At 45.1% G+C, this 12,191-nt stretch overlaps 1 protein-coding gene across 4 annotated transcripts in view; it reads right to left on the reverse strand.

Moving 5' to 3' along the window:
* The window catches only part of LOC131140179 (neuronal PAS domain-containing protein 3-like), a 158,005-nt gene that overhangs the window by 30,343 nt on the left and 115,471 nt on the right, over positions 1–12,191 (reverse strand). The window lies entirely within an intron of this gene.

Here is a 12,191-nt window from a genome sequence, read left to right on the forward strand (position 1 = left end):
AAGCAAAGCTTATTAAATCCTACCCCTCCATCTGGTACTTTTACAACCACTAACTGTTACATTTGTTCACTTCCTGCTTTCATAATATAATTTATAAGTTTTTTTAAAATAAATGTATTATTTTTAAATTATTTTTTACATTATTATTTTATATTATTATAAAATTATTATAAAATTATATTATATATATTTTTTTTTTATTTTTTTTTGTCACGTACCCAAGTATGAGGTGATATGATGCTTTAAGAAACATAATCATTTTCTACCGCTTATCCTCACGAGGGTCGCAGGGGGTGCTGGAGCCTATCCCAGCTGTCTTCGAGCAAGAGGCCAGGGTCCACCCTGGACTGGTGGCCAGCCAATCACAGGGCACATATAGACAAACAACCATTCACACTCACATTCATACCTATGGACAATTTGGAGTGGCTAATTAACCTAGCATGTTTTTGGAATGTGGGAGGAAACCGGAGTACCCGGAGAAAACCCACGCATGCACGGGGAGAACATGCAAACTCCACACAGAGATGGCCGAGGGTGGGATGACGTTATTATTTCATTTTATTGATATCTTCTTACACAAACTCATTTTAATGTATCATTGAAGACTTTTTCACCTTTTTTTTTTTTTTTAAAGGTAGGATTGTGTGAAAATACCCTCTCATACACGCACACACACACACACACACACAAGGTGATAGGTGTTGGGGGGTGCAGGGGGGGGGGGCTCCACAATGAAAAGAGATTTGCACTTAAATGAAGACTTAAGTGAAGCGGCGCCATGGACATGAAATCACATGATCCTTCTGTCTTCATCCCTCTTTGCCGCTGAGAGGAAGACCGGGGGAGGGGGTTGGTTGGCGGGGGGTGTGGGGGTGGGGGGAAGAAATGTATCTGTGATGAGAATCAAAACGATGGAAGCGAGAGGACAAGAGGACAGGAAGTGGACATAAAGGAAAAAAAGACAAGAACAAGGCGATATTTGCATCAGTACACTTCGATAAGTACACTGTGTACTTAGCGTACTGAGTGTGTAGCGCTGTGCTGCCAAATCTATTACTGCCTTTGTACACTTACCTGAAATGACATTCACAATATTTACCTTCTTCTTCTTCTTCTCTTCACAAGGGAAAAGGAAACTCCATTCTTTTTACTGATTCAAGTCTTGATGAGTCAAACACTGGAGTCAATCGGGGACCCGATTTGAATACTCCATTTACCCGATCCTAAGTATGTATGGAAACATCCGAAACAAGTTGTCCAGTTTGTGCTGCAGTAGATGTTTATTCTCGTTTATTCCTGATTCCGAAGAGGAATCACAAAGGTTTGCATGGTAGCAAATTTTAGGAATTTTGCTTATAAGAGGACGGCACGGTGGTCCAGTGGTTAGCGCGCAGACCTCACAGCTAGGAGACCAGGGTTCAATTCCACCCTCGGCCATCTCTGTGTGGAGTTTCCATGTTCTCCCCGTGCATGCGTGGGTTTTCTCCGGGTACTCCGGTTTCCTCCCACATTCCAAAAACATGCTAGGTTAATTAGCCACTCCAAATTGTCCATAGGTATGAATGTGAGTGTGAATGGTTGTTTGTCTATATGTGCCCTGTGATTGGCTGGCCGCCAGTCCAGGGTGTACCCTGGCCTCTTGCCCGAAGACAGCTGGGATAGGCTCCAGCACCCCCTGCGACCCTTGTGAGGATAAGCGCTACAATGAATGAACATCTAGGATCTGTTCCTTAGGGAGGGGGTACTGTCACACCCAGCATGACTGCCTGAGTGCCAGTTTATTTCCTTAATGCTTTACCGCTCTTTGAAGTGGTAGAAAATGAATGAATGAATGAATGAACATCTAGGATCTGTTCCTTAGGGAGGGGGTACTGTCACGCCCAACATGACTGCCCAAGTGCCAGTTTATTTCCTTAGTTCTGGTTTTACCGCTCTTTCAAGTGGTAGAAAATGAATGAATGAATGAATGAACGTCTAGGATCTGTTCCTTAGGGAGGGGGTACTGTCACGCCCAGCATGACTGCCCGAGTGCCAGTTTATTTCCTTAGTTCCGGTTTTACCGCTCTTTCTTTCTGTGATTGGCTGGCCACCAGTCCAGGGTGTACCCCGCCTCTCGCCCAAAGACAGCTGGGATAGGCTCCAGCACCCCCTGCGACCCTCGTGACGAAAAGCGGTAGAAAATGAATGAATGAATGAATGAATGCTTATAAGAGACATAAACACATTTCTACTATAATGTAATAATATATGGATGTAGAGCTATTTACGTATGCTATTTATACAGGATGCCAGGTGATCAGCCCCCCCAGGGCCCCACCCCCCGCGACAGGTGAGAGAATAAAGCATTGATAAAGTCGTCAAGTCTGTTCTCCAGACATTTACTAAACCCCCCCTCCCGCCCCCGTCTTTCCCTGCAGAACTACCTCGCTCGCCCCCTCACAGTCGCATCATTAGCGGCGCTAATTTGCCCTCATTTGTAAATAAAGCAGCCAAACATGGCTGCCGCTGACTGTGTATAATTACACTTAAAAAACCAAATATTCATCGATTAAAGATGTAAATGTTAAAGCTTAGCGTTGGTTAAGCTGACATGATGCATTAATCAATGAAATCAATCAATCACTCGAACGCAACGTGTGTTAGTGAGAGTAAATTAAGTCTTCAAGCAGCGCCGACGAGGGTAAACAATGACATCACAAGGTCAAAATGGCTGAAACGTTCCTCAAATTTCACAAGAGGTTCCCAAGAGGCTTTCAAGGATGTCTGGAATGTTCAAGTGAGCGTTTCAACACGACGCCGCGTTCAAAGTGAGATGCATTCAAGGACACCTGTTTCCCGCCTCTCCTGGCGTCCTCAATGGCGGACGCCTCGAACGTCTTCAAGGGCACCAGGCACTTCCTCAAGGGGTTTGATTCAAATTCCCGCCGTTCTTGAGGGAGTCCGCCACCAGAAGGTCGACTCCGGCGAGCATCGATCCGACGTGTCGATAAAAATAATGGCCTTTATTTGCATCTAATGAGCTTCATTAACATTCACACGTCTCAGATGTTTAATATTCCGGAATGTTCTGACAGCCGATTGGACACGTCATCGGCCCCGCCCCCTTTCACTCGCACACGGGCTCCTGACGCACAGGACAACTTTGGCTTAAATTTATGACTTCAAAGCTTCCTGGGTCGCGACCTCGCTTGTGTCACATGACATCAAAGACGCGCACGTGCACGTGCACACACACACGCTTCAATAAAACAAGCATCAATTGTGATCCCTGGCGGCATCGCTGATCTTTTTACTGCGTCTGCAACATCAACGTAACGACCTGCTGTAAATCTGACCGGGGGGGCTGGGGGGGGGGCGACAAGAAGAGGTGGCGATGTTCTCGTGAGCGGAGGGACAAGAATGAAAAGACAATGGTCTCCATCTTGACGACCATCTTGGACCCGTGGTTAGCATGTTGGCCCCACAGTCAAACCCTGAATCTCGAATCTCCATTTGGGCATGTTTGTGTTGAGCAGGGTTTGGGCAAAGTACGGCCCAGGGGCCACATGTGGCCCACCAAGCATTTGAGTCTGGCCCGCTAGTTGCTAGTAAAATTAAATGACATACTTCGATGCGGTCTCATATTTAAAGTGTTCCTGAAAAAAGGAACATACGACTGTTACAGATAAAATTAGACAAATAAGGCTGCACGGCGTTCAAGTGGTTAGCACGCAGGCCTCACAAGCTAGGAGACCTGAGTTCAATCCCACCCTCTGCCATCTTTGTGTGGAGTTTGCATGGGTTTTCTCCGGGTACTCCGGTTTCCTCCCACATTCCAAAAACATGCTAGGTTAATTAGCCACTCCAAATTGTCCATAGGTATGAATGTGAGTGTGAATGGTTGTTTGTCTATATGTGCCCTGTGATTGGCTGGCAACCGGTCCAGGGTGTACCCCGCCTCTCGCCCCAAGACAGCTGGGATAGGCTAAGGATAAGCGTGAGGATTAGCGGTAGAAAATGAATGAATGAATGTCTAGGATCTGTTCCTTAGGGAGGGGGTACTGTCACGCCCAACATGACTGCCCGAGTGCCAGTTTATTTCCTTAGTTCCGGTTTTACCACTCTTTCAAGCGGTAGAAAATGAATGTATGAATGAATGAATGAACGTCGAGGATCTGTTCCGTAGGGAGGGGGTACTGTCACGCCCTGCATGACTGCCTGAGTGCCAGTTTATTTCCTTAGTTCCGGTTTTACCACTCTTTCAAGCGGTAGAAAATGAATGAACGAATGAATGAACGTCGAGGATCTGTTCCTTAGGGAGGGGGTACTGTCACGCCCAGTATGACTGCCCGTGTGCCAGTTTATTTCCTTAGTTCAAATAATTCAAGGAAAATCATAAGCATAAAATTGCCGACCCATGGTGTAGAGTTTGCATGTTCTCCCTGTACTCCGGTTTCCTCCCATATTCCAAAAACATGCATCAGTGGAATATTGTTTGTCTAAATGCGTCCTGCGATTGGTTGGCGAAATCGAAAATGGATGGATGGACTTTCACTTTCCTTTTCTTTGACGCATCGCCATCAGAAGACGCTCGAGAAACATGTGATGTCTACGTATTCCTTTTTCTTTCCTTTCGCACCTTCTCCTTTTCCTTTTGTGTTCTATTAACAACTTATGGGAGTGTGTCGTCACCATAAAAGGTCGTGACACTAAAGGTCACAACACTAAAGGTTGTAATATAAAAGGTCATAGCACAAAATGCAGAAGCTAGTAGGACAGCCTGTGTACTTATTGAAGTACTGATAGAAGTATTCCAATTGAGACGCACACCGATTGTCTTCAAATGTTGAAAGCGGTGACTATTTATGGGAAGATGAAGTTTGACCTTGAGTGACTTTGGAAGAAGTCGCAACAGTGAACAGTGGCGACATCAAATCAAGCGGGAAAGAATTTTTGTCCTTGACAAGGTCAACGTGTCTCCAAGACTTGGACTTTCAAAAGTGAGTCAGACTGAAAGAAAATACTTTTAAAAAAAGACTTTAGAAGAATTGAGCGATGGCGTCGAGCGGCACGGCGTCCTCGTCAAGGTCGGCCGCCCGCCTTACCTCCGCCTGTGAAATGCATGAGGAGGCGCCGCCGCGCGAGCACAACAACAAGCGTCTGAATCCCAACACGCTGTAGCGGAGCGAGCCGGGGAGGGGGGCGGGTCAGAACCCCCGACCCACCTCCCGCCATCGCTGGCGCTTGTAATGCATGAGGAGCGCCGGCGGGCGCGCACGTGATGGCCCGCGCCAAGCTGTGAAGCGAGGGAGTCCTTCGGCGGGTCAGAGTGTGGACTTCTCTGCACGCCGCCTGCCAAAGACCACAGCGCCCCCCCCCCCCCCACTTTAAATCCACCACGGTCACCTTTAACCCCGCCCCCGCACGCCAAGTAGCTTCATACATTTCAATGGCTGCCGTCCGTCAAGTGTCTAGACGGCACACACACACACACACACACACACACACACACACACACTATTTTCATCACATATTACATATTATTACTTCTATTATATTACTATTATTGTAATAATATGTATTATTATGCCAATTATTAATATCATTATAATTATTGGGACTGATCTATTTGAACTATTTCTGTTTTTCTACATGAACTCCTTTTGTACTAAACACATTTATGGATAAAGCATAAAAACTGAAATTTAAGCTTTATTTTCCATAATTTTGTGTGTGTGTTGCGGTTCTGGAACCGCGTGAACAAACGCATCCGATCATTTAAAGGGAACTTTTTCAGTACGGTTTACTGCGATATGAACACACAATCATGTGCAATCTGCAAATTATATGAAAAAAAATTAGTCATTTTTTCATCTTCACCTTTTTTTCCTTTATTTCCATAACTGTGGCCTCCTTTCTTCTTTTTTTTTTTCTTTTCTTTATTACATTTTTGTTCACACACACACACACACACACACACACACACACAGAGTCAGTCAGTGTGAGTTGTTAAAGATATTATTTCATTGTCATGACACGCAAGCTCAGGAGTCGTAAAATATGAATGGGCCCGTGTGTGTGTGTGTGTCTGTGTGTGTGTGTGTGCGTGTGTGTGTGAAGTTCAGCAGGGAGGCTCAATTAACTGTGACCTTCCTCCATTGCGCCCTCCTCCTCCTCATCATCCTCCGCCGCCCACGCTGGCCCGCAGTGACCTCATGTAAATGGCCGACCTGCCGTCCCCAACAAGCACACCGTGGGGGGAGGATGATGATGAGGAGGAGGAGGAGGGAAAAAGTTGACATAAAAGATGTAAAATGATCTTTAAAAAGATTTGAACTTGAATTACTGGATGATTTAAAGCTAAATTAACACGTGGGGATGCTAATTAGCCTTCATTTATTTAGGCCATGTCCAGTCATGTGACCAAACCCTGGCTGTGTCTCTGTTGGTGCAACAAGTGCTTACACTTAGTGCTTAAGTGCACACTTGTGCATTTACACTTAGGCTTTTGAGTGCTTAAGTGCACACTTGCACATTTACACTTGGGTTTTGAGTGCGTAAGCGCACACTTGCACATTTACACTTAGGCTTTTGAGTGCTTAAGTGCACACTTGCACATTTACACTTGGGTTTTTGAGTGTTTAAGTGCACACTTGCACATTTACACTTAGCCTTTTGAGTGCTTAAGCGCACACTTGCGCATTTACACTTAGTGCTTAAGTGCACACTTGCACATTTACACTTGGGTTTTTGAGTGCTTAGGCGCACACTTGCACATTTACACTTAGGATTTTGAGTGCTTTAATGCAGATTTGTGCATTTACACTTAGTGCTTAAGTGTACACTTGCGCATTTACACTTAGGTTTTTGAGTGCTAAAGTGCACACTTGTGCATTTACACTTAAGCTTTTGAGTGCTTAAGTGCGCACATGCACATTTACGCTTTGGCTTTTGAGTGCTTAATGCACACCTGCACATTTACACTTAGGCTTTTGAGTGCTTAAGTGCACACTTGCGCATTTGCACTTAGGCTTTTGAGTGCTTAAGCGCACACTTGCGCATTTACACTTAAGCTTTTGAGTGCTTAAGTGCACACTTGCGCATTTGCACTTGGGCTTTTGAATGCTTAAGTGCACACCTGCGCATTTACACTTAGGATTACACTAGGATTTTGAGTGCTTAAGTACACACACATGTACTTACATTTCCTTTTCCATTTCGTCATTTTCCCAAGTATGACAACATGCAGTGCACTTAAAGTGGTGAGTGTGCAGTGATGGGCACTCGGTAGTTGCAATTTGGGTGACGGAGCAGAAGGGGAGGGACCGGTGACGAGCGGTGAGGTGAGGTTCCTTTGGAGTTTATCAAATGATAACACAGGTTTCACATTAAGAGGATAACCACAAATATTCATTTATTCTATTTTATTTATTTTTATTAACTGAAAACATGTGGTCAGACCTTTTGGATTGTATTGGTGTTGTTTGTGTCACACACACACACACACACACACACATTAATGTTGGTGTCTGGGATTGGTGGGCTGGTATTAACTCCGCCCCCATCACAGGAAGTCCTAGCGAGTGTTGACGTGTCATGGCGGAGCGTGCTGGAGAGAAAGTGACGGTTTGTCGCCATCCATCAGCTTATGCCGACCTAAACGCCACGTGGGCGCGTGCAGATATGGAAGGTGGAAGGGGGGGGGTGGGGGTATGGGGGTGGGGGGGGGTGTCGGGGTGTTTAATCAGTTTAGTAAATTAAAGAAGAAGGCTCGTCACCCGCCTTCCCCCTCCTCCTCACTCTGTGTCTCTATCTCGCCCCTCCTCCCCTTGGATTAATTCCCCGTCCATGATTGATTGATGATGTCTATCAAATAATTGATTAATTGTCACACGGGTCCCTCAAGCAAGCCAACGTTATCTTGTTCTTTGGCTTTTATCAGCCGACGTAGCGCGCCACGGCGAGCATGTCGCTGCCGTCTTCCCGCCTCATGTGTCTGCTCTTCCTTTAATCACCGCGATGCCGCCGCCCCCTTCTTCTTCTTCAGGTTCTTTAAAGGAGGGAAAACATTTGGATCATTTCTTCACAACTTTACCGGTAATAGCAACACTGAGGTGAGGGGAAATAAAGACAATGTCATATAATACCATTTATAGGATTTTTTATTGTGATATATTCATATTCTAACCATACATATTCATATATATATTAATATTGAATATAATAGTTTTATACATCTATATTAGGGCTGTGAAATGATTACACATTTTAATCAGATTAATCACACGAAAGTGGATTAATCACGATTAATCACACTTCAAGTAAATTAATCACGATTAATCACTATTTGCAAGTATGCGTGCGCTATCTCATGAATACAAAGATGACAAGACACTATTATTAGTACGTATTATAGCCCGCTTTAATAACAGTAGAACGTTTGAATTACGCTTTTTATTACGAGCCATGAGGAGTTGAGTTCAAAGACACCGTGTAATTTTCGGTGAATTCACGTGGTTTGAGTTTCAATGTGTTCATTCCATACTAAAATGCAATAGTCGCTTACTGCTTTTCTTTGTTCATTCATTCATTTTCTACCGCTTATCCTCACGAGGGTCGCTGGGGGTGCTGGAGCCTATCCCAGCCGTCTTGTACACCCTGGACTGGTGGCCAGCCAATCACAGGGCACATATAGACAAACAACCATTCACACTCACATTCATACCTATGGACAATTTGGAGTGGCCAATTAACCTAGCATGTTTTTGGAATGTGGGAGGAAACCGGAGTACCCGGAGAAAACCCACGCATGCACGTGGAATTGAACTCGGGTCTCCTAGCTGTGAGGTCTGCGTTCTAACCATTCATCCACCGTGCAGCCGCTTTTCTTTGTCTTTCTGTTTATTTATAGCACACATACAGTACATGCATAATAAAGACGTCGTTGTGATGTCGAGATGGTACCTGAATGCACCTTGCGGTCATGTCGTGACAATGAGGAAGCGTCATTCCGACGACGAGCGGGCTATAGAAACGTGTTTGTGAGGCGACATCAACCGCTGTTGATGCGTTCAGGTCAGAATAAAGTTGTAAAAGAGCGTCTCTTTTGTTCTCTTGTGTGTGAGGAAGCTGATGTGCCTCCATCTGCTCCCATGCAGCAATGGAGTGCTGTGGCTTGCTGGGGGCCTCCTGCGCCTCCTACGCCTCCTACACCTAACACCTCCCCAGGGGGGCGCCCGGAAGGCATCTTCACCAGATGTCCGAGACACTTCATTTGGCTCCTGTCAATGTGGAGGAGCAGCAGCTCTACTACGAGTCTCTCCTGGATGACAGTGCTTCCCACCCTATCCAGCCACCCTATCCAGCCGCCCGATCCAGCCACCCTATCCAGCCACCCTATCCAGCCGCCCTATCCAGCCACCCTATCCAGCCACCCGATCCAGCCACCCGATCCAGCCGCCCTATCCAGCCACCCGATCCAGCCACCCTATCCAGCCGCCCTATCCAGCCGCCCTATCCAGCCGCCCTATCCAGCCGCCCTATCCAGCCGCCCTATCCAGCCGCCCTATCCAGCCGCCCTATCCAGCCACCCTATCCAGCCGCCCTATCCACCCACCCTATCCAGCCGCCCTATCCAGCCGCCCTATCCAGCCGCCCTATCCAGCCGCCCTATCCAGCCGCCCTATCCAGCCGCCCTATCCACCCACCCTATCCAGCCGCCCTATCCAGCCGCCCTATCCAGCCGCCCTATCCAGCTACGCGACGTGGGAAACACATTTTGGTAGCTTTTTTTATTTCGGTTCATGTAGGGACCAAAATGCCTGAAATTGATACCCCATACCTCTGGAGTACTACCCATAGAAATATGGATGCAGAAATATGGACGATTTAAAGCTAAATTAACACGTGGGGATGCTAATTAGCCTTCATTTATTTAGGCCATGTCCAGTCATGTGACCAAACCCTGGCTGTGTCTCTGACTTAGGCTTTTGAGTGCTTAAGTGCACACTTGCACATTTACACTTAGGGTTTTGAGTACATACGTGCACACTTGCGCATTTACTCTTAGGCTTTTGAGTGCTTAAGTGCACACTTGCACATTTACACTTCGGGTTTTGAGTACATAAGTGCACACTTGCGCATTTACTCTTAGGCTTTTGAGTGCTTAAGTGCACACCTGCGCATTTACACTTAGGGCTTAAAGTGCATAAGTGCACACTTACACATTTATACTTGGGCTTTTGAGTGCTTAAGTGCACACTTGCACATTTACACATACGCTTTTGAGTGCATAAGTGCACACTTGCACATTTACACTTAGGCTTTTGAGTGCTTAAGTGCACACTTGCACATTTAAACTTAGGGTTTAAAGTGCCTAAGTGCACACTTGCACATTTATACTTAGGCTTTTGAGTGCTTAAGTGCACACTTGCACATTTACACTTCGGGTTTTGAGTACATAAAAGCACACTTGCGCATTTACTCTTAGGCTTTTGAGTGCTTAAGTGCACACCTGCGCATTTACACTTAGGGCTTAAAGTGCATAAGTGCACACTTACACATTTATACTTGGGCTTTTGAGTGCTTAAGTGCACACTTGCACATTTAAACTTAGGGTTTAAAGTGCCTAAGTGCACACTTGCACATTTATACTTAGGCTTTTGAGTGCTTAAGTGCACACTTGTGCATTTAAACTTAGACTTTTGAGTGCTTAAGTGCACACTTGCACATTTACAATTAGGCTTTTGAGTGCTTAAGTGCACACTTGTGCATTTAAACTTAGACTTTTGTGTGCTTAAGTGCACACTTGCTAATTCATACTTAGGCTTTTGAGTGCTTAAGTGCACACTTGTACATTTACACTTAGGGTTTAGAGTGCTTAAGTGCACACTTGCGCATTTACACTCAGGCTTTTGAGTGCTTAAGTGCTCACTTGCGCATTTACACTTAGGCTTTTGAGTGCTTAAGTGCTCAAAAGCACAGTCTTCCTCAGGGAATGCCTTCTTCAAGTGCACAAAACACAGTACACTAATTGGGCAAACTCCCATGCGCCCACCCTGGTCTGGCCCAGCAGACGCTCACTGGATGTTTGGCCCAGATCTGGGAAACCTGGGTCCATGTTGCCTGGTCCCTCACCTCACGTCGCTTGTCTTGCATGACGCTACCGGGGGCATAAACACCCCGGCTAGGATCACTGAGACATGCAAACTCCTCCACCATATCCATGAAATATTAATACACAATGTATTAACATTTCATATAGCTCATCACATTACAAATGGGATCATAACAAACATGGCGTAATTATCACAGCCGCAATGCTAACATGGTGGAAATACTCCATTGTAATTGGACGTGGAATTCAATCGAAACGTCTCCAAAATGTGATGACGGACAAAAAAGGCATATTTTCACGTAATTTGTGCATACCCAACTCCGTCATACATCACGGGCCTCTCCATGCCTCCACTTCACCATAGAAGGTCAATGCAAAGTGACTCATGAACGCGGCGTCCATTTTTAATCGCCCCTGATTGCATTGTTACGGCGGCCGCTGTCATTCTCGATCGCTACTCATGACAAAACGATGGCGGAATTTCACGGAACTGGTGGAAAAATACTGGGAAAAGTATAATATAATATTTAGAGGACGCAGGCGTGGCATCATGAATAAAAGACAGATGATTGAGTGACAGCATGTCGGCTGGCGTCAAAGCGTGTGGAACAGGAAAAGTTGGCAGATATCAAGGCATCCATTTTCATTTTCTACCAGCATGTTTGTAATATTTTGTAGTATTTTATACCACACAAACGCCCTGATACTATCCACCAAGACATACTTGACATATACATACAACAAAAAAACGTATTTTTGATTCATTATTTTTGATTAATATTGTAAAGAAAAGTGAGCAACTTTAATATTGGCAATATGATCAAATAAAATTATGAAGAATAAGCATAGAAAATGGATGGATATTATTATTTTTTTTACTATACTCATGTGTAGTGATATTTATGATACTGTAAGAGTACTACCACGACTATCAATCAATATCCAGTCTCTAGTCATATGTTGATGGGTACATACAACATAGATGATTATAAATTATTAAAGATGAGACCTCTTAACATGAAAGTACAGCTGCAGTACACCATTCAGCCACACGAGGGGGCGCTACCTGCCAAATCTGGCCTATCCAAAAACC

The sequence above is a fragment of the Doryrhamphus excisus genome, chromosome 13, assembly GCF_030265055.1.
Source record: "Doryrhamphus excisus isolate RoL2022-K1 chromosome 13, RoL_Dexc_1.0, whole genome shotgun sequence".
In the NCBI taxonomy this organism is placed as follows: domain Eukaryota; kingdom Metazoa; phylum Chordata; class Actinopteri; order Syngnathiformes; family Syngnathidae; genus Doryrhamphus; species Doryrhamphus excisus.